Source organism: Triticum urartu, chromosome 5A (genome assembly GCF_056163025.1).
Source record: "Triticum urartu cultivar PI428250 chromosome 5A, HENAU_Tu73, whole genome shotgun sequence".
NCBI lineage: Eukaryota > Viridiplantae > Streptophyta > Magnoliopsida > Poales > Poaceae > Triticum > Triticum urartu.
Genome location: NC_141877.1, coordinates 635450590 through 635474805, shown reverse-complemented (window position 1 = coordinate 635474805; position 24216 = coordinate 635450590). Strand labels below are relative to the sequence as shown.

Genomic DNA, 24216 nt, shown 5'->3' with positions numbered 1-24216 from the left:
TGGGGCTTACTAAAAATGGTGTTTTCGTGTTTCCAAGTAAGAGTGTATATGTTGCTGTTGGTGTAACCAGCAAGCAGGAGCGCTTTGCTGTCTGTGTCCCTGTCAATTCATTTGCCCGGCTGCTCCAAGATCTATCTATACAACACATGCATGCCTTGGATTCTTGGCCCGTATACATATTTGCATATATAGCTGCTCCAACTTCCTCTCCAAAGGCAAATTGTCAATTGGTCTGCGCACACACAGTATAAAAATATTTCTACTGTGCTTGAGCAGAGTATACAGTACTTCTTTGGACAAACATTTCTACTGTACACAGTAGAGAAGGAGAGGGAGAGAGAGAGAGAGAGAGAGAGAGAGAGAGAGAGGGAGGGGCCACGTTAGTGACATCGTGTACCTGACGAGTGTCTAGCCGCCCTGTTTCTTGTGGCTGTCAAAGTTATCTCATCATGTGGTCACCGGCGATGATCCGTCCTCCAGCACCACCGCCTGCCCCACTAATTGGTATTTTGTCTGCGCCTCTATGGATCATTCAAGCGTCACCGTCAGAAAACGAGTGTTACTGTTACCCAGACTGTCACTTCCTTGTCTGTGCATCAGTGCATGGGATTCTCACCTGGTGGTCATGGACATCCTTGTGGCGCATCTTGCAGACCAGAGTTCAACTCCTGTCGAAGGCGAATTTTCATGATCACATCGGGTGAGCTTCTTCTTAAAAAAAGGTACCGTCTTAGGTGCTAGTGCCCATGAATCTCTACTCCTAATGGAGCAGTTGGTAGTCTCCGCCGGTCAATTTTCGTCCCACCTCCCCTGGTTTTTTTTGGTACTTCGTCCCACCTCCGGCTTTCCACCGTTCCCCCGCATCTTACCTCCCAACCGATAAAAAAAACGTCAAGATACAACTACGCCCATTCTGAACCGCGCCGGTTCACAGCTAGAAAAAACCCCTACAACGATCAATCACGGTTAACCTACGAAATGACGGGCTGATCGATCTGATCGTCTTGACCTCGATCCCATTGCGAGCCGCGGTCATTCGTCCCCGCCCCTCAAACCCTTCGCCGCCGTCACAAACCCTGAAACCCTTGTCCGCCGCCACAAGCGCTCATACCCTAGGTCTCTTTCACAGCGTGCAGTCTTATCCCGCGACGACGCCGTCCGGGTGCAAAGACAGGCTCACGTCCCCGATCCGTCGCTCTTCAGCGGACCTGCGTGCGATCCAGTCGCCGCCGGAGTGGCCATTGCAAAATCAGGTGTCAGGTGTGGCGTTTACATATTCCTACCTTTACAATTACTACTCTTACAAATCTGCATCTCTGATCGGTTCCGTGGATCCAGTCGCCGCCGGAGTGGCGATTGCAAAATCAGGTGTCAGGTGTGGCGTTTACATATTCCTACCTTTACAATTACTACTTTTACAAATCTGCATCTCTGATCGGTTCCGTGGTCGTACTGGCATTGTGATCTCGGTTCAACATCCTCAACTGTGCCATACCTCTTGCTCTCATTTTATCAGCCCTAAATTGAATCATCTCGTTGCAAGGAACTCAGTTTTCGTGCACATAACTGACAGGAGTTTGGGCCTGGTGCCGGCCCCAGGGTGGGGTGTCATCATCAGCAGCATCTGGAGGTTAGTTGACACAAACATAAGGTAGGTAAGAGGCTTGACTCTAATTGGTGACATGCAAAAGTTAAGGTTTCTATGCCAACAGGAAATAGTCAGATGGTTGAAAATGATTGAGTGCAGGTAGATGCTGGATGAACAAAATCGTTCAGAGTGGGAAATAATGTCATCCTCCCATATGAACTACCGTTTTGAATGGGAAATGTTTGTCACTATTTGACAGCCATACCTGTTTATCACTATTTGACAGCCCCAAATGCTTGCAGGTGGTGAATCATCAAGTGGCAACAGGCATCGGTGACGGTGTCATCGAGTTTGCATCTCACAACTGCAGAGGATCTCCATTTTCCATCCTCGAAACATCATCACATGCAAAAAGTGTCACAAACATAAGGTAGTTATAACACTTTAATCTAATAGGTTCCATGCAATAGTAAACAATCTAGGTTTCTATGCCATCTGAAAAAAGTCAAGGGTCTTATGCCAATGTGAGCATCAGGTGGTTGAAATTGATTTAGTCCAAATACGACTCCGTAACCAACAATCCATGTTACATTGATGGGAGACCATAATTGTTTTTGCATAGCTAACATTAATTTCCCATCAGAATTCACTTGCCTTTTCGAACTACTAGCAAAACCACCGTTTTTTATATATTTGGTCCAGTATGTGCACACAACCTGTTCTGGTGCCAATTAAATATACTCATGCCAGCTTACAGTATATTCTCATTGCCAATACAGCAGTTAAGTGATGTATAGCAATTAATTTCATAGGTACACATGGGTAATTCAAGAAGCAGGGCGGTTGAAAAGCATTATGCATTAATTATGTGAATACGAAAAGTGCACATAACTCATGCGTAGCAGATTATGATAGGTTAAAGCATGCCCGTAGAATTAACTTCAACAGTTATCACGCTATGAAAGCTTGCGAATGTTCGTTAACACATGTGTAGTACTTTCTCATGGAAATGCTGCATACCTGTAGAAATGTCCTCTTCTGGTAGCTGATCAACCGCCCTGCTTCTTGAATTACCCATGTGTACCTATGAAATTAATTGCTATACATCAGTTAACTGCTGTATTGGCAATGAGAATATACTGTAAGCTGGCATGAATAGGTACATGCTGGATGAATAAAATCGTTCAGAGTGGGAAATAATGCAATCCTCCCATATGAACCACCGTTTTGAATGGGAAATGTTTGTCACTATTTGACAGCCATACCTGTTTATCACTATTTGACAGTATGTGCACACAGGTGGTGAATCATCAAGTGGCAACAGACATCGGGGACGGTGTCATCGAGTTTGCATCTCACAACTTCAGAAGATCTCCATTTTCCATCCTCAAAACAGCATCACATGCAAAAAGTGACACAAACATAAGGCAGTTATAACACTTTAATCTAATAGGTTCCATGCAATAGTAAACAATCTAGCAGTCTATGCCATCTGAAAAAAGTCAAGTGTCTTATGCCAATGTGAGCATCAGGTGGTTGAAATTGATTTAGTCCAAATACGACTCCGTAACCAACATTCCATGTTACATTGATGGGAGACCATAATTGTATTTGCATAGCTAACATTAATTTCCCATCAGAATTCACTTGCCTTTTCGAACTACTAGCAAAACCACCGTTTTTTATATATCTGGTCCAGTATGTGCACACAACCTGTTTTGGTGCTAATTAAATATACTCATGCCAGCTTACAGTATATTCTCATTGCCAATACAGCATTTAACTGATGTATAGCAATTAATTTCATAGGTACACATGGGTAATTCAAGAAGCAGGGCGGTTGATCAGCTACCAGAAGAGGACGTTTCTACAGGTATGCATCATTTCTATGAGAAATTACTACACATGTGTTAACGAACATTCGCAAGCTTTCATAGCGTGATAACTGTTGAAGTTAAATCTACGGGCATGCTTTAACCTATCATAATCTGCTACGCATGAGTTATGTGCACTTTTCGTATTCACATAATTAATGCATAATGCTTTTCAGTCCTTACAAGATGTACAATAGTTGAAGATAACAATGCAAGCATCTTACCCATAGCGGAGACTGGTGTGGACAATTCAGCTACTGTTACAAGTATAGAGCTTGTGTGACTATTGTTGGGAATGTTGCCATGTAGATACGACGTTTATAACATTGTCCTTATATTCATGTTGGTTGTCATCCTACAGATGGAGAGCATAAAGAGGATTCATTCACAGCTCCGAATACCAATGATTTGGATTTTAGTTTAGATGAATATGGTACTCTCTCAGCCTCATTACAAATGTCAAGATTGTTATAACCATATTTTTGTAGTGTATATTTCATTGATTTTTTGTTATTTACTGGGTATCACTATACAGGTGGAACAAGTTCACCACGGATTAAAGACCTTCATGATGGTTCGTTGTTGGGTTCCAACCATCTAATTCCTGATAGTCACCCTACTATTGGTCATTTTCATTAACAACATGTGCCTATGCTGCATATATTGGTGTTCTACAGAGGGTGAACCTCCAAACGAATATATCAACGGTGGGACAAATCTATCAGGTACTCCCACGGATGCTTGTCTAACATCGAATATGACCTTATGTACAGATGTTGTGAAAAAGCATTACCATCTTTCTGTTTGATATTTTTGACATGCTGCAGACGAAATCAGATGCGGGAATCAAAGTCATATATCAAAGGAACCTGACAACACACAAATGCTTTCAGCTAAGGATATAAAAAAAATCCAAGATGTCGTGTTACAAATAGAGGATCAACAGCGCTGCTTGTCGAAATCTGGTAATTTGTGAAGGCATTTAACTTGTGGACATGTTTTCAGGTATTTTGCTATATGCAATGGCTGTTTTTATTCACTAACTACCGTATGTTTAATATGCGTTGTAGACCCTAAGGAACTTAACAAAGCCTTGAGGCGGGAAACTTATCGCATTAGCAAAAAACAGGGTTTGAAAATACAACAAGTCGATGGCCACATCATTCAACGTCGTGCCCTAGGTGATATCACGAATGTTCGTCAACCTAAGCTTGTGACATCAGGTACATCAGGTAGTCATTGTTTATCTATTTGTATGCGTGGCTTCCCCTTGGTATACCATCGTATAATACTGACCCATCGTTCTGAATCAGATGACTTCAATGTCATAAAAGATAATGCTGCACTAACGGAAGAAGAACGCAAAAGAGCCCATAGAAACGCCCTGAGGAGAGCTTCTTATCGTAGGAAAAAAGAACTTGCTCTTGAAGAAGATAAACTCCGCGCCATTAATTTGTCTGGTAAGAATCAAGTGTTCTAACCATTACCAATTAATTTTTGTGTAACATTTATTAACCATGTTCAACCAGACAACGCAACTAGCTCTGCCTATACAACATTATTATCGCATCCTGATTCAGCATATACTGCTACATCGACAGAGACATATGGTCTGGTTAACGACAATGATCAAAATGGTAATTGACTTCTTAATAATGGATTCATCAATGTGGGAATATTATTTTTTACTTTCTACATTTAAAGTATGGTTTTAATGACACCAGACATTGACGAGAATATACTTGAAGAAACATGTCTGGTAACCGAGGAAGATCGCAAAAGAGATCATATAAATGCACTTAGGAGGGCAGCTTATCGGAGGAGAAAGGATAAGTTAGAATCAAGTGAAAATCTACGGATGCTATCTAATTCAGGTAAATATTTATGTTACTAATTCACGGCGTTTAAGAACATAACTTAATGTAGTCGATGCAAATACCCTAGCGTCATATGCTTGATCTTAATGCAAATTTATCATTGTTGGGTCCGAGAAGAATGTTCTGGTATTCATTTCTCACTAAAACAATATTTTCCAATTACAATATTACTGCCTCACTAATGATGCTTGCACACATTATTTTAAAAATTCCACGGCTGATATCCCTAAATATACAGACACATTCCACGATGATGCAACATTACCCCCTCCGTCATTAGACGCGTCCGGTGTTACCCATGACAACGAGGGATCTAAGAGGATACAGAGAAACTCTCGTAGCCGAGCATTTTATCACAAGAAAAATGAGGAACTAACGGTTGATGATAGAGATGATTTGAATGAAAAGATACGAGGGAAGCGCGTGCAGCGCCGCAAAAGCAGGTCGGATATTGAGAAGGGGCAGTCAAGTGCTCAAAGGAAGGCCTGTTATGCTAAAAGGAAAAATACCCCGTGCAAAGAATCTCTCGCACTCCCTCGTCCAGACATTACTAACTCAACAGCTGATAGTCTCGCGATCCCCCTCTCTCGGGCTGCCGACGATGATTCATCGGATGGCGACCCTCCCCAGTCATGCCGAATTATGGTGTTTGCACCCCTGGTATGTAATCGATTTTCTTCTGTTCTGATGCAACTTCTCAGCAACCTTATACTGACCAAATCAGGTCTTTGTCCCTGACTGTTCAACTATAATGCAGACGACATCAATGTGTTCCCAGAGCCCATCATGGGCGATGAGCCGACACCAGCCGAAATGATGGATGAGGAGTACTACTTGTATCGTGACCAAGGTATGGTCAAGTCTGTTTTAGGAAGGCTAGGATCTTCATTGTAGTTGTATATATATGTCAATATTATTTTCATGATCATGTTTCAACGAATGCCTATAGGATCCGATAATGACGCATTCGAGGATGACGAGGAAGCTAGCATGACGTCTTTTATATCTGGCGAGGTTGATCCATTAGACTGTGTGTACACAAACATACCAGACCACACCCACATCCTGAAGCTCGACACAAACTGCAAACACTGCAAGGCCATAAAGTTTGTTTCTGAGACTGACGGATTCTGCTGTCGCAATGGACAGATCGAGCTTAAACAACCGGAACCAATCCCAGAGCTTATGAGGCTATGGTCCAGCATGGATGCAGATTCCAGACATTTTCGTGAGAACATACGGTTCTTCAATGGGCATTTCGCCTTCACAACCCTTGGCGTCAGCCTTGATGAGAACTACACGAACATGAAGTCTGGGGTATACACATTCCGGGTACACGGAACCATCTATCACAATGTGCATTCGTTCGGGCCTAGCTCACGTCCAGAACATCTGCAGTTGTACTTCTATGATGACTACCCAACCATAACCCATCGTAAGGCGGCCACAAATCAATTAGATCAAGAGGTCGTGAAGAAGTTAGTAGACATACTTAAAGAGAACCCTTACTCCCAGCAATTTAGGAGTTTGGGTGCACACAAGGGGAACCTTGATGATTATAGGATAGACCTAAACACCGATAAGAGGCTTGATCAAAGAAAATATAATAGACCTTTGTCATCTGAGGTTGCTACAATTTGGGTTGAGGGCAGCGACCTGGCAAAAAGGTTTGACCGTAGGATAACACTTTATGGTAACAACAACGAAAGGCATAGCATACACGTGTCATCCGGAGCATATGACCCGTTGTCTTATCCCCTATTCTATCCAAGGGGCGAACTAGGTTGGCATCCGAACTACCTAAACGTAATGTTCCTTGGGAGGCTGTACTACATCCTCAACTTGTCCAAGATGATGATGAGGATGCAGGTATGACATCTGTGTACCTTTTTGTTTCAATACATGAATTATTTCTAAAGGTAAGCATTGTTTTGATCATATACTATCGTGTGCAGAGGGAAATAGCAGGTTGTGCGTCTCCGTCAGAGACTACTACTGTTATATGCTGCAGACACAGCCTGCAATCTTCAATCCCATACTCTGTGGAGCACGACTGCTGCAACAATGGGCTGTTGACATGTACGTTAAGATTGAGAGCTGTCGATTGAGGTGGTACAGGAAGAACCAGACGCAGATTTGTGCCGACTTGTATAAAGGAGTGGTTGATGCCATCACTTCAGGGGAGACACGGGCAAGCGCTGTTGGGGTTAGAATAGTGCTCCCTGGTACATACCCTGGTGGCGACCGCGACATGAAGAAGAGACATATGGATGCCATGGCAATTGTCCATACATACGGGAAGCCAGACATCTTCCTCACCATGACTTGCAATCCTAAATGGGACGAGATAACAAACGAGTTGCTGCCTGGTCAGACGGCGCAAGACCGACCTGATATTGTGGCTCGTGTGTTCTATGGCAAACTAGAGCACATGAAGTACATGTTGTTCAAGAAGCATATCCTGGGTGTTGTAGTTGCTTACGTATACGTAGTCGAGTTCCAAAAAAGGGGCCTCCCCCACGCACATTTTTTGTTGATCATGGACTCAACATATAAGCTTATCGTCCCGGAACAGTATGACCGACTCATTTCCGCGGAGCTCCCAGACAAGCATAAGTATCCGGAATTGTATGCAATGGTGGTAAAGCATATGATGCACGGACCATGTGGTGCTCTCAACCCGAAGAATGTTTGCATGCAAGAAAACGGTTGCAAGTGCAGATATCCACGGGCGTTCAATGAGAACACAGCACAGGGGAAGGACTCATACCCAGTGTATCGACGGAGAGACGATGGAAGACGTGCTAAGGTCAGAGGGAAGATGCTGGACAACAGATGGGTTGTGCCTTATAACCCATACCTACTGCGGATGTTCAATTGCCACATCAACGTTGAGGTCTGCTCTAGCATTAAGGCTGTGAAATATCTTTACAAGTACATTTACAAGGGCCATGATAAGGCTTCTTTCAGCATCGATCAGCCCGACGCTGATGGTAACATTGATGAGATCAAGAGGTACATTGACGCTAGGTGGGTCACACCTCCGGAGGCTATGTGGAGGATATTTGGCTTCCCACTTTGCGCCAATTACCCGCCTGTCTTGCAGTTGCCCCTTCATCTCCCTAATATGCACAGGGTTGCGTTCAATGCGCAGGCTGACTTGAAGAATGTTGTAGCCTCCGAAAATGCTTCAAAATCCATGTTAATGGAGTATTTCAAGGCTAACCTGGAACACCCTTGGGCTAGGCATATATTGTACAAGGATTTTCCCGGAAGCTTTACGTGGCAGAAGAAAATTAAGTATTGGAAGCCACAGGTCGAGCGTTTTCAAATTGGGCGCATAGTGTCTGCCAATCCTGCCGAGGGGGAGCGATACTACCTGCGGGTGTTGCTTAACCATGTTACGGGCAAAACATCCTTCGACGACTTGCTCACCGTGGATGGCGTGCTATGTGGGAGCTTTAGAGAGGCTGCTGAAAGGTTGGGACTCATCGAGGCAGACAACACGCTCGACGACTGTCTTAATGAGGCTGAGCAGTGGGCGATGCCATGTTCACTTAGGAGGCTCTTCGCAACCATCTTGGTTCACTGCGAGCCAGGCGATGTGCGTGGATTATGGGATCGGCACTTCGAGGCTATGTCGGATGACTATCGTCGATCACGCACGTCCACTGACGAGGTGGAGCAGATGGTGTTGCTTGACATTAGGGGAGTGTTGCAGTCAATGGGTAAAGACATTGTTGATTTCGCTCTTCCAAACATAGATGATGCGTTTGACCCTACAGAGGGCGAGGCAAGAGAGGTTATCGAGGAATCAACCATTGAGTTTGACATGGATGACACAAAATTGGCATCTTCACTCAACATGGAGCAGAGGGCCGCATACGATGAGATACTAGGGGCTGTTGAACGCGGTGATGGGGGTGTTTTCTTTGTTGATGGCCCTGGAGGTACAGGTAAGACCTTCCTATATAGGGCGATGCTTGCCAAGGTGAGAAGTCAGGGCAAGATTGGTATTGCTACCGCGACGTCCGGCATCGCCGCTTCTATCATGCCTGGCGGTAGGACTGCCCACTCCAGGTTCAAGATCCCATTGAGTTGCGAGGATGGAGCCTCGTGCAGCTTCACCAAGCAGAGTGGGACCGCCAAGCTGCTACGGATGGCCTCCTTGATCATATGGGACGAGGCCAGCATGACAAAGCAACAAGCGGTTGAGGCATTGGATAATAGCATGCGCGACAGGGAATACGCGACCGACCCTTTGGAGGAAAGACTGTTGTTTTTGGCGGGGACTTTAGGCAGGTTCTTCCGGTCGTCAGAAGGGGGTCGCGGGGCCAGATAATTGATGCAACCCTCCGAAGCTCTCATCTATGGAAGGGCATGCGTCAGCTTCGGCTCATCACCAACATGAGGGCTCATAATGACACGTGGTTTGCCGATTACTTGCTAAGGGTCGGCAATGGCACTGAGGAAGTTGATGATCAAGGCAACATAGTACTCCCTGAAGATATTTGTCTGCTGTCTACAGGCGAGGTTGACGACCTGGATAAGCTTATTGAGCATGTATTTCCGAGTCTAGAGGACAACATGGCTGATTTGAGTTACATGACATCTCGAGCAATCCTTTCCACAACTAACGACAATGTAGACAAAATAAACATCCGCATGATAGAGCGTTTTCATGGAGATGAAGTAATCTACCATAGTTTTGATAGTGCGGAGGATGACCCATATGGGTACTATGCTCAGGAGTTTCTTAATGGATTGACTCCTAACGGGCTTCCTCCGCATGCTCTAAAACTAAAGCTGAACTGCCCTATGATACTTCTAAGGAACATTGATCCAGCTAATGGGCTTTGTAATGGCACTAGGCTTGTTGTTAGAGGTTTTGAGAGGAACACCATTGATGCAGAAATCGTGATTGGACAACACGCTGGCAGGAGGGTCTTCTTTCCTCGAATACCTCTCTGCCCATCTGAAAATGATATGTTTCCGTTCAAGTTTAAGAGAAAACAATTTCCTATAAGGCTTAGCTTTTCTATGACCATTAACAAGGCTCAAGGGCAGACCATCCCGATTGTTGGTGTCTACCTACCCAATCCCGTGTTCTCACATGGTCAGCTCTATGTTGCTTTGTCTCGAGCCACCGTGAAGAGAAACATAAAGATACTCATTCAGAAGGAGAAGCCGAAGGAGAAGACCAACAAGCATAAGGACAATCCAAAAAAGCGTAAAAGAACTAGCGTGTCCATACTGACCTCGATGAAGAACATCGTCTACAAGGAAGTCCTTACAGGTTGAAGACCCGTTAATATCAAGGCAGGTTTTGTAATGACAGAGCAATTACTCATGCGATTGTCTAGACATGATGTAATTTGTTTTTCTACATGTATTTTTTAATATGTTATTTTGATAGCTGGAGGTATATTCGATCATCGCAAGATACGCACTGCAGTTCAATAATCAGCCATCATATTGTCACCATCATCGCTGTTATGTTTTTTCTACTATTGTTGTTTTTATGTCAGTGTACATGTCACACAGCATACTATTTAGTGTGTTAGCTGTAATCCAGATTTAATGATTGGCCTGCTAAATTCATTGCACATGCAAAGGGTCTTTTTTAATTAAGGCAAGTTATCGTACCTGTTCTTATTTATTTTGGTTATTTGATACTATGCTTGACTGTAAATTTACATATTATTCTGATATGTCACAACTAAAAGATTCAGAACGGTTTGAATTATAAGACCAACACACGAATAAGGGAAGTTTGTCCAACTTTTGAAATTATATTTTGCATATGTACTTTTAATAATTAATAAAGTGCGTGTAATCCCATTTTCTAATAAGTTTAAATACCCATTAGACTCTGTAGTTTGTGGCAATGCAAATGTCTGTTTGCTGAAGTGTGCAATTTTTGTCAAAAGTTATATTACCAGTACTTTCACCCAGCTATACTAATTAACTAACATTTCAATTCAAGTTACATATTATCCTTTAGGAATCTCTTTATAGCTTTTGATGAGAGCATGCACTAGATTTATATGGAGCTCCAAGTCCATGATAAATAATTAAACCGCAGCAACATGAAACTATGAAAGAAATTATTATAGTTATTTATATAAAGCCTAAAGGATAACATTGGAGGACTTTTTGATGGATTTTTTATGTTGCTAATACTTTGTGACCTGTTATTTAGCATGCAGGTTATTTTTTATTGGCATGTTTAAAACATAGCCTCAAACCAAAATTATAAATAAATTAATTTTACAAGACGCAGACTTATTAATATATATCCAAAATATAAGATGCCGATGTCTAGATATAATTTCTGGAAACAAATAATATATTATCGGCATACTTAGTATTAATTACGGCATGTGATCATATCCGGTCTTTACAAAATGGCATGTTTAATATTTTTCATTGTAATCTAATACTTGGTTGATCACGCAGAATCACAAACATGATTCCAGTGAATATATAGTAATTGTAATCATATGAGTGAAGGAAATATGCCCTAGAGGCAATAATAAAGTTATTATTTATTTCCTTATAATCATGATAAATGTTTATTATTCATGCTAGAAGTGTATTAACCGGAAACGTAATACATGTGTGAATACATAGACAAACAAAGTGTCACTAGTATGCCTCTACTTGACTAGCTCGTTAATCAAAGATGGTTATGTTTCCTAACCATGAACAATGAGTTGTTATTTGATTAACGAGGTCACATCATTAGTTGAATGATCTGATTGACATGACCCATTCCATTCTTAGCACCCGATCGTTTAGTATGTTGCTATTGCTTTTCTTCATGACTTATACATGTTCCTATGACTATGAGATTATGCAACTCCCATTTGCCGGAGGAACACTTTGGGTGCTACCAAACGTCACAACGTAACTGGGTGATTATAAAGGAGCATTACAGGTGTCTCCAAAGGTAGATGTTGGGTTGGCGTATTTCGAGATTAGGATTTGTCACTCCGATTGTCGGAGAGGTATCTCTGGGCCCTCTCGGTAATACACATCACATAAGCCTTGCAAGCATTACAACTAATATGTTAGTTGTGAGATGATGTATTACGGGACGAGTAAAGAGACTTGCCAGTAAAGAGATTGAACTAGGTATTGGATACCGACGATTGAATCTCGGACAAGTAACATACCGATGACAAAGGGAACAACGTATGTTGTTATGCGGTCTGACCGATAAAGATCTTCGTAGAATATGTAGGAGCCAATATGGGCATCCAAGTCCCGCTATTGGTTATTGACCGGAGACGTATCTCGGTCATGTCTACATTGTTCTCGAACCCGTAGGGTCCGCACGCTTAAGGTTACGATGAAGTTATATTATGAGTTTATACATTTTGATGTACCGAAGGTTGTTCGGAGTCCCGGATGTGATCACGGACATGACGAGGAGTCTCGAAATGGTCGAGACGTAAAGATTGATATATTGGAAGCCTATGTTTGGATATCGGAAGTGTTCCGGGTGAAATCGGGATTTTACTGGAATACCGGGAGGGTTACCGGAACCCCCCGGGAGCTATATGGGCCATAGTGGGCCTTAGTGGAAAAGAGAAGGGGCTGCCCTAGATGGGCTGCGCGCCTCCCCCTTCCCCTAGTCCTATTAGGACTAGGAGAGGTGGCCGGCCCCTCCTCCTCTTTTCCCCCTCCGAGGAATCCTAGTTGGACAAGGATTGGGGGGGGGGGAATCCTACTCCCAGAGGGAGTAGGACTCTCCTGCGCCCTCCTCCTTGGCCGGCCAGCCCTCCCCCTTGGCTCCTTTATATACGGAGGCAGGGGACACCTCTAGACACACAAGTTGATCCACGTGATCTATTCCTTAGCCGTGTGCGGTGCCCCCTGCCACCATATTCCTCGATAATACTGTAGCGGAGTTTAGGCGAAGCCCTGCTGCTGTAGTTCATCAAGATCGTCACCACGCTGTCGTGCTGACTGAACTCTTCCCCGACACTTTGCTGGATCGGAGTCCGGGGATCGTCATCGAGCTGAACGTGTGCTCGAACTCGGAGGTACCGTAGTTTCGGTGCTTGATCGGTTGGATCGTGAAGACGTACGACTACTTCCTCTACGTCGTGTCAGCGCTTCCGCAGTCGGTCTGCGTTGGGTACGTAGACAACACTCTCCCATCTTGTTGCTATGCATCACATGATCTTGCGTGTGCGTAGGAAATTTTTTGAAGTTACTACGTTCCCCAACAGTGGCATCCGAGCCTAGGTTATTTATGTTGATGTTATATGCACGAGTAGAACACAAGTGAGTTGTGGACGATACAAGTCATACTTCCTACCAGCATGTCATACTTTGGTTCGGCGGTATTGTTGGACGAGACGACCCGGACCAACCTTACGCGTACGCTTACGCGAGACCGGTTCCCTCGACGTGCTTTGCACATAGATGGCTTGCGGGCGACTGTCTCTCCAACTTTAGTTGAACCAAGTATGGCTACGCCCGGTCCTTGCGAAGGTTAAAACGGAGTCTATTTGACAAACTATCATTGTGGTTTTGATGCGTAGGTGAGATTGGTTCTTGCTTAAAGCCCGTAGCAGCCACGTAAAACTTGCAACAACAAAGTAGAGGACGTCTAACTTGTTTTTGCAGGGCATGTTGTGATGTGATATGGTCAAGGCATGATGCTAAATTTTATTGTATGAGATGATCATGTTTTGTAACCAAGTTATCGGCAACTGGCAGGAGCCATATGGTTGTCGCTTTATTGTATGCAATGCAATCGCGATGTAATGCTTTACTTTATTACTAAGCGGTAGTGATAGTCGTAGAAGCATAAGATTGGCGAGACGACAACGATGCTACGATGGAGATCAAGGTGTCGCGCCGGTGACGATGGTGATCATGACGGTGCTTCGGAGATGGAGATCACAGGCACAAGAAGATGATGGCCATATCATATCACTTATATTGATTGCATGTGATGTTTATCTTTTATGCATCTTATCTTGCTTTGATTGACGGTAGCATTATAAGATGATCTCTCACTAAATTATCAAGAAGTGTTCTCCCTGAGTATGCACCGTTGCGAAAGTTCTTCGTGCTGAGACACCACGTGATGATCGGGTGTGATAGGCTCTACGTTCAAATACAACGGGTGCAAAACAGTTGCGCACGCGGAATACTCAGGTTATACTTGACGAGCCAAGCATATACAGATATGGCCTCGGAACACGGAGACCGAAAGGTCGAGCGTGAATCATATAGTAGATATGATCAACATAATGATGTTCACCGATGAAACTACTCCATCTCACGTGATGATCGGACATGGTTTAGTTGATTTGGATCACGTGATCACTTAGAAGATTAGAGGGATGTCTATCTAAGTGGGAGTTCTTAAGTAATATGATTAATTGAACTTAAATTTATCATGAACTTAGTACCTGATAGTATCTTGCTTTTTTATGTTGATTGTAGATAGATGGCTCGTGCTGTTGTTCCGTTGAATTTTAATGCGTTCCTTGAGAAAGCAAAGTTGAAAGATGATGGTAGCAATTACACGGACTGGGTCCGTAACTTGAGGATTATCCTCATTGCTGCACAGAAGAATTACGTTCTGGAAGCACCGCTCGGTGCCAGGCCTGCTGCTGGAGCAACACCAGATGTTATGAACGTCTGGCAGAGCAAAGCTGATGACTACTCGATAGTTCAGTGTGCCATGCTTTACGGCTTAGAATCGGGACTTCAACGACGTTTTGAACGTCATGGAGCATATGAGATGTTCCAGGAGTTGAAGTTGATATTTCAAGCAAATACCCGGATTGAGAGATATGAAGTCTCCAATAAGTTCTATAGCTGCAAGATGGAGGAGAACAGTTCTGTCAGTGAGCATATACTCAAAATGTCTGGGTATAATAATCACTTGATTCAATTGGGAGTTAATCTTCCAGATGATTGCGTCATTGACAGAATTCTCCAATCACTGCCACCAAGCTACAAGAGCTTCGTGATGAACTATAATATGCAAGGGATGAACAAGACTATTCCCGAGCTCTTCGCGATGCTGAAAGCTGCGGAGGTAGAAATCAAGAAAGAGCATCAAGTGTTGATGGTCAACAAGACCACTAGTTTCAAGAAAAAGGGCAAAGGAAAGAAGAAGGGGAACTTCAAGAAGAACGGCAAGCCAGTTGCTGCTCAAGAGAAGAAACCCAAGTCTGGACCTAAGCCTGAAACTGAGTGCTTCTACTGCAAGCAGACTGGTCACTGGAAGCGGAACTGCCCCAAGTATTTGGCGGATAAGAAGGATGGCAAGGTGAACAAAGGTATATGTGATATACATGTTATTGATGTGTACCTTACTAATGCTCGCAGTAGCACCTGGGTATTTGATACTGGTTCTGTTGCTAATATTTGCAACTCGAAACAAGGGCTACGGATTAAGCGAAGATTGGCTAAGGACGAGGTGACGATGCGCGTGGGAAACGGTTCCAAAGTCGATGTGATCGCGGTCGGCACGCTACCTCTACATCTACCTTCGGGATTAATATTAGACATAAATAATTGTTATTTGGTGCCAGTGTTAAGCATGAACATTATATCTGGATCTTTTTTGATGCGAGACGGTTATTCATTTAAATCAGAGAATAATGGTTGTTCTATTTATATGAATAATATCTTTTTTGGTCACGCACCCTTGAAGAGTGGTCTATTCTTATTGAATCTCGAGAGTAGTGATACACATATTCATAATGTTGAAGCCAAAAGATGCAGAGTTGATAATGATGGTGCAACTTATTTGTGGCACTGCCGTTTAGGTCATATCGGTGTAAAGCGCATGAAGAAACTCCATACTGATGGACTTTTGGAACCACTTGATTATGAATCACTTGGTACTTGCGAACCGTGCCTCATGGGCAAGATGACTAAAACACCGTTCTCCGGTACTATGGAGAGAGCAACGAATTTGTTGGAAATCATACATACAGATGTATGTGGTCCGATGAATATTGAGGCTCGTGGCGGATATCGTTATTTTCTCACCTTCACAGATGATTTAAGCAGATATGGTTATATCTACTTAATGAAACATAAGTATGAAACATTTGAAAAGTTTAAAGAATTTCAGAGTGAAATGGAAAATCATCGTAACAAGAAAATAAAGTTTCTACGATCTGATCGTGGAGGAGAATATTTGAGTTACGAGTTTGGTGTACATTTGAAAAATTGTGGAATAGTTTCGCAACTCACGCCACCCGGAACACCACAGCGTAATGGTGTGTCCGAACGTCGTAATCGTACTTTACTAGATATGGTGCGATCTATGATGTCTCTTACTGATTTACCGCTATCATTTTGGGGATACGCTCTAGAGACGGCCGCATTCACATTAAACAGGGCACCATCAAAATCCGTTGAGGCGACGCCTTATGAACTATGATTTGGCAAGAAACCAAAGTTGTCGTTTCTGAAAGTTTGGGGATGCGATGCTTATGTGAAAAAGCTTCAACCTGATAAGCTCGAACCCAAATCGGAGAAATGTGTCTTCATAGGATATCCAAAGGAAACTATTGGATACACCTTCTATCACAGATCCGAAGGCAAGACTTTTGTTGCTAAATTCGGAAACTTTCTTGAGAAGGAGTTTCTCTCGAAAGAAGTGAGTGGGAGGAAAGTAGAACTTGACGAGGTAACTGTACCTGCTCCCTTGTTGGAAAGTAGTACATCACAGAAAACTGTTTCTGCGACACCTACACCAATAAGTGAGGAAGTTAATGATAATGATCATGAAACTTCAGAACAAGATACTACTGAACCTCGTAGATCAACGAGAGTAAGATCCGCACCAGAGTGGTACGGTAATCCAGTTCTGGAAGTCATGCTACTAGATCATAATGAACCTACGAACTATGAAGAAGCGATGGTGAGCCCAGATTCCGCAAAGTGGCTTGAAGCCATGAAATCTGAGATGGGATCCATGTATGAGAACAAAGTATGGACTTTGGTTGACTTGCGACGATGATCGGCAAGCAATTGAGAATAAATGGATCTTCAAGAAGAAGACTGACGCTGATGGTAATGTTACTATCTACAAAGCTCGGCTTGTCACGAAAGGTTTTCGACAAGTTCAAGGGGTTGACTACGATGAGACTTTCTCACCCGTAGCGATGCTTAAGTCTGTCCGAATCATGTTAGCGATTGCCGCATTTTATGATTATGAAATTTGGCAGATAGGATGTCAAAACTGCATTCCTGTATGGATTTCTGCAAGAAGAGTTGTATATGATGCAACCGGAAGGTTTTGTCGATCCAAAGGGAGCTAACAAAGTGTGCAAGCTCCAGCGATCCATTTATGGACTGGTGCAAGCCTCTCGGAGTTGGAATAAACGCTTTGATAGTGTGATCAAAGCATTTGGTTTTATACAGACTTTCGGAGAAGCCTGTATTTACAAGAAAGTGAGTGGGAGCTCTGTAGCATTTCTAATATTATATGTGGATGACATATTGCTGATTGGAAATGATATAGAATTTCTGGATAGCATAAAGGGATACTTGAATAAAAGTTTTTCAATGAAAGACCTCGGTGAAGCTGCTTACATATTAGGCATTAAGATCTATAGAGATAGATCAAGACGCTTAATTGGACTTTCACAAAGCACATACCTTGACAAGATTTTGAAGAAATTCAAAATGGATCAAGCAAAGAAAGGATTCTTGCCTGTGTTACAAGATGTGAAGTTGAGTAAGACTCAATGCCCGACCACTGCAGAAGATAGAGAGAATATGAAAGATGTTCCCTATGCATCAGCCATAGGCTCTATCATGTATGCAATGCTGTGTACCAGACCTGATGTGTGCCTTGCTATAAGTTTAGCAGGGAGGTACCAAAGTAATCCAGGAGTGGATCACTGGACAGCGGTCAAGAACATCCTGAAATACCTGAAAAGGACTAAGGATATGCTTCTCGTATATGGAGGTGACAAAGAGCTCACCGTAAAAGGTTACGTTGATGCAAGCTTTGACACTGATCCGGACGATTCTAAATCGCAAACCGGATACGTGTTTACATTAAACGGTGGAGCTGTCAGTTGGTGCAGTTCTAAACAAAGCGTCGTAGCGGGATCTACATGTGAAGCGGAGTACATAGCTGCTTCAAAAGCAGCGAACGAAGGAGTCTGGATGAAGGAGTTCATATCCGATCTAGGTGTCATACCTAGTGCATCGGGTCCAATGAAAATCTTTTGTGACAATACTGGTGCAATTGCCTTGGCAAAGGAATCCAGAATTCACAAAAGGACCAAACACATCAAGAGACGCTTCAATTCCATCCGGGATCTAGTCCAGGTGGGAGACATAGAGATTTGCAAGATACATACAGATCTGATTGTTGCAGACCCGTTGACTAAGCCTCTTCCACGAGCAAAACATGATCAGCACCAAGGCTCCATGGGTGTTAGAATCATTACAGTGTTTATTATTTATTTCCTAGAGGCAATAATAAAGTTATTATTTATTTCCTTATAATCATGATAAATGTTTATTATTCATGCTAGAATTGTATTAACCGGAAACGTAATACATGTGTGAATACATAGACAAACAAAGTGTCACTAGTATGCCTCTACTTGACTAGCTCGTTAATCAAAGATGGTTATGTTTCCTAACCATGAATAATGAGTTGTTATTTGATTAACGAGGTCACATCATTAGTTGAATGATCTGATTGACATGACCCATTCCATTAGCTTAGCACCCGATCGTTTAGTATGTTGCTATTGCTTTTCTTCATGACTTATACATGTTCCTATGACTATGAGATTATGCAAATCCCGTTTGCCGGAGGAACACTTTGGGTGCTACCAAACGTCACAACATAACTGGGTGATTATAAAGGAGCATTACAGGTGTCTCCAAAGGTAGATGTTGGGTTGGCGTATTTCGAGATTAGGATTTGTCACTCCGATTGTCGGAGAGGTATCTCTGGGCCCTCTCGGTAATACACATCACATAAGCCTTGCAAGCATTACAACTAATATGTTAGTTGTGAGATGATGTATTACGGAACGAGTAAAGAGACTTGCCGGTAACGAGATTGAACTAGGTATTGGATACCGACGATTGAATCTCGGGCAAGTAACATACCGATGACAAAGGGAACAACGTATGTTGTTATGCGGTCTGACCGATAAAGATCTTCGTAGAATATGTAGGAGCCAATATGGGCATCCAGGTCCCACTATTGGTTATTGACCGGAGACGTATCTCGGTCATGTCTACATTGTTCTCGAACCCGTAGGGTCCGCACGCTTAAGGTTACGATGACAGTTATATTATGAGTTTATGCATTTTGATGTACCGAAGGTTGTTCGGAGTCCCGGATGTGATCACGGACATGACGAGGAGTCTCGAAATGGTCGAGACGTAAAGATTGATATATTGGAAGCCTATGTTTGGATATCGGAAGTGTTCCGGGTGAAATCGGAATTTTACCGGAATACCGGGAGGGTTACCGGAACCCCCCGGGAGCTATATGGGCCATAGTGGGCCTTAGTGGAAAAGAGAAGGGGCTGCCCTAGATGGGCTGCGCGCCTCCCCCTTCCCCTAGTCCTATTAGGACTAGGAGAGGTGGCCGGCCCCTCCTCCTCTTTTCCCCCTCCGAGGAATCCTAGTTGGACAAGGATTGAGGGGGGGAATCCTACTCCCAGAGGGAGTAGGACTCTCCTGCGCCCTCCTCCTTGGCCGGCCAGCCCTCCCCCTTGGCTCCTTTATATACGGAGGCAGGGGACACCTCTAGACACACAAGTTGATCACGTGATCTATTCCTTAGCCGTGTGCGGTGCCCCCTGCCACCATATTCCTCGATAATACTGTAGCGGAGTTTAGGCGAAGCCCTGCTGCTGTAGTTCATCAAGATCGTCACCACGCCGTCGTGCTGACTGAACTCTTCCCCGACACTTTGCTGGATCGGAGTCCGGGGATCGTCATCGAGCTGAACGTGTGCTCGAACTCGGAGGTACCGTAGTTTCGGTGCTTGATCGGTTGGATTGTGAAGACGTAGGACTACTTCCTCTACGTCGTGTCAGCGCTTCCGCAGTCGGTCTGCGTTGGGTACGTAGACAACACTCTCCCATCTCGTTGCTATGCATCACATGATCTTGCGTGTGCGTAGGAAATTTTTTGAAATTACTACGTTCCCCAACAATGAGTTGATTCATTTTTTGATTTTGTAATTATTGTTTCCTTATAAACATCTATAAAATCCTTCACCCTTTAAACAGCCAAACCCAAACCATACCACTCTTGCACCCTTGCCACTACACCTATCTTTGACATGTCATCATCCAACAGCATCGATGGTGCTGATGATCATCAAAAAGAACAAGAAGATAAGAAGGAGCTGCACCCTGATGAAGAACCGAGCAGAGATGGGAATGTTGGTGAGGGATCTGCACCGAGATGTAAGAAACTAAAGAAGAATGAGCATATCCTGCCTGTGCAATTCCCATCCATGCTTTCGTCGAACCATTTTGCTAACCTAATCCGACGTCGTGAGGTGCATCACATCCCTCATGCACATCTCCCCTCAGGCTGGGATATCCAGCGTAACGCAGGGTCAAGTGCAGCGAGGAAAGATGTTTGGGGATCCAACAACTATGAGATTCTACAGGCAAAGAAGCATACTAGCATGTTGGTGCAGGTTTTGATTGAACACATAAATCTTCTGACGAAGTTGGTCGAGAAGCTTATTCAAGAGAGGGACAAGAAGCCAGGACCAGCTGACAAGGACGAAGCATAAGCAAATTTACAGTAATGTTGACATGATAGATTGTTTCTTTTATCATCCCGTGTAACCCTTCGGACTTAAACAATAATAAAGTTTGCTTTTCAGTTCATTTATGGATGCTACGTGTGTCCTAACTATGCTCAATGACAATCTGATTTTCCCTTAATTCTTATTTATAATTCCCTAATTACGCTCTAATTTCTTAAACTAATTATACACGACGATAGCCTGACCAAAAAAACAGCTTAATTTCATAATATAATTTGTCACGCTAACTCTTAGCCAAAAGTCATAATTGCAGGCATGCACACTATCTCTCCCGTCTCTCTATCGGCACCTTCATTTGTACCTTCATTTGTCATTTAGACAGTCGTGATGAAAAATAATAAACTGGTTTCTCCCGTTGTGCAATTATATTATTTGATATAGATGATGATTGTAAAGTTATGTGTTAGGCATGATATATCATTTGTCCCATAGCTACGCATGGGCAGATACCTATATCAAAATTTTATATATCATCAAGTTAATGAAAAAAATAAATATATTATATTTAATTAATATATTTATGTGAATATAAGAAAGGTTAATAAATATCCATAAAAATGAAAGTATGTTTATCAAAGGCAAGTGATAAATCACATGCGTTTTCATAGGCAAGTGATCATAATTTTAATCGTACCGAATATCATGGACCGATTTTGTTATGTACGTTTCCTTGCTTAATACATCCCGATTTAATAGGTTGCCGAATATTACATATCTGAATATAGATATTTCACCCATGGGGGCCTAGCCAGCCAAAATCGGATTTTCATCACTTTTTCATTTTCCCGCCGCCCACCATGCTTATATAAATAACCCCCGTTGCCCACTAATTGTCTGTACAGCAAAAGTCATCTCCTCCACGACGACCATGGTGATCTCATACGGATCGATCACATCTAAGAGGGTGGTGGCGCCGGCGCCAGCTCCTGTCACCAGTACACTCATCTCCCCTCCGATGAACAAGCAAGATATAATAATCTTTTCGTACGTCTATTTGCCATCACTATATAACGGTTTTTTCTATTTAAATCATCACCATTGTTTTGCAACTTGTTCTTTTATCTAAAAAGATGGATCACATGGGATACACTATAACATATTAATAGGCTTGGCCATCAAAACATCTATTGTCGGCTTGTTTTCATCTTGTATATTTGTTAAAACCAGATGTAGCAAGCACTAACACAATCACATGAGTATATTACTATTTTATTAGCATTCATTTATATAGTTCCATAAGTTATTAGATTCATGGTGTGGCTGTAATCTCATTGGGGTTGTTTCTTATAACCACTGGGTACTGCATGTTTTAAAATCCATATTTATCCCATGTGCAATAGTACTGATTGCAAAGAATGCACCTGGACAGAACATGAATAATATGTATAAATTTCACATGATTAGTGTTTGGCCACTAGAATGTTATGCTGCTTGTCTGCTAAATTTTGTGATCCACATGGAAATGCATTTTACCTGATCCTTTTGTTTTTTTATACGCACAGGAACATCAATTTTCATCACGTCCAAATGGAACACATTTATCATAATTGCTGGATTATTCAAGCTAGGGTCATGTGGAAGGCTCACATCAAAGAGAATGGAATGGGAAACTTGTACCTTCAGTGCATACTACTCGATCGGCATGTAAGAATACTTTATAGCCCATATATTGTAAATACAATTTTGATATACATGTTTATTTTCTCATTGTTGTTATGTGTCATGATAATATGCTAGGGAACAAAGATGGAAGCGATTGCATACAACAACCAGGCAATCCGTTTCAACATCGTTCTAGAAACCGGTAGGACCTATGATTTCAATCGCGTCGGTTTTAACCCCACAGAAATGCCAGATGGTCATTTCTGGTACCTAGCCATGGACTTTGTCGCCACGCTAAGTTCTACGACCGAGGTTACGATGTCGGCGCAGCAGATAACGTCGACAATTTGCCCACCGTGCTTTCCACAGTTCACAGAAATATTTGAGCTACGGGACAAAACCATCACGGATTTAGTTTGTTGATTGTGCATATTAGTCCGTACAACTCAGAGTCTCATTGTGATTTAAATTTTGCAGATGTGGTTGCTATCCCTGCCTATGTTGGTCAGATAGAATTTAAGTGGGATGCAATATATAGGCGCCGCGTCCCTTCTCTCGAGATTGGCCTCATGAACTTTCAGTAAGCGCCAATTATAATATGAGTTTATCATGTGCTTATTTATGCAATTCTATTTCTGCAATGATACTCACATTTGTATTTGTTTATAGACGGCAGATAATTTTCTTACGTGTACGTGAAGAACACGTTGGGCCTAACTTCTGGCATTTGCAATGCACTGACAACCTGTTCGAGAAGTTTGCTGTAACTTATATACAGGTAAATCAGAGGCATCGTTGCTTGCAAACTATGAGGGAGAGCACATTCTTCTTCTCTCCCAACATTAATTATGATCATCATTATCTACAAGGTAGGGTATGCGTTCTATTTTTAAGTTGTTTTCAATAGAATTTTTCTGTAATACTATGTCACTATATATAACACTTATTGTTTTCGTAGATATCCATGAAGCCAGTCTGACGACACTTGATGAAACACGTGCGTACGTCAATCGTGTTGTTCAAGGTAGGAACAATGGACGTCAGAAGTATCATAGCTGCAATTAGATCATCCTTGAGGGTTTTAGACGACTGACTATGTACTGATGCATAATCAAATGTCGCGAATAAATTGCTTCTACAGTTTTGTTATGGATTGAATTGAGAATTATCATTTTGGCATTATGATTAATGTATTATACATATGTATACTTTCATATTACGCAGTGATCAATATTTCGTCTTACGCTGTCGTCTTTTTCCCGTCTCTCCCCCACCATTTCTTTTTTCACACAAGCCAGGAAAGGTAACATCACACGCACGCAGCTGTTAGTTTATTCGAAAAACTGACTTCGTCCTCTTCCCCTCGTGCTATCCCAACACAGGCATGATCCTGGGATAACAACACGCGCACCGACGCCTCCGCCGATGCATGTTTGGCCCCAACTGCCCGAGTCC

General features: G+C 42.7%; 1 long non-coding RNA gene across 13 annotated transcripts in view; it reads right to left on the bottom strand.

Annotated features, from left to right (window-relative positions):
• Nucleotides 1–1171: 1171 nt before the first annotated feature.
• LOC147973603 (uncharacterized) overlaps nucleotides 1172–24216 on the bottom strand; it is a 29402-nt gene continuing 6357 nt past the window's right edge. For 5 of the 13 annotated variants that reach the window (XR_015602978.1, XR_015602982.1, XR_015602985.1 and 2 more), the window contains 4 exons: nucleotides 2854–4331; nucleotides 2609–2672; nucleotides 1854–1977; nucleotides 1173–1624 (listed from right to left, as the gene is read on the bottom strand). This is a non-coding gene — a long non-coding RNA (uncharacterized LOC147973603). Of the gene's footprint in view, nucleotides 1625–1853; nucleotides 1978–2608; nucleotides 2673–2853; nucleotides 4332–24216 lie in introns of all 13 variants that reach the window. The other 8 variants (XR_015602979.1, XR_015602981.1, XR_015602980.1 and 5 more) reach the window with 7 other exon arrangements.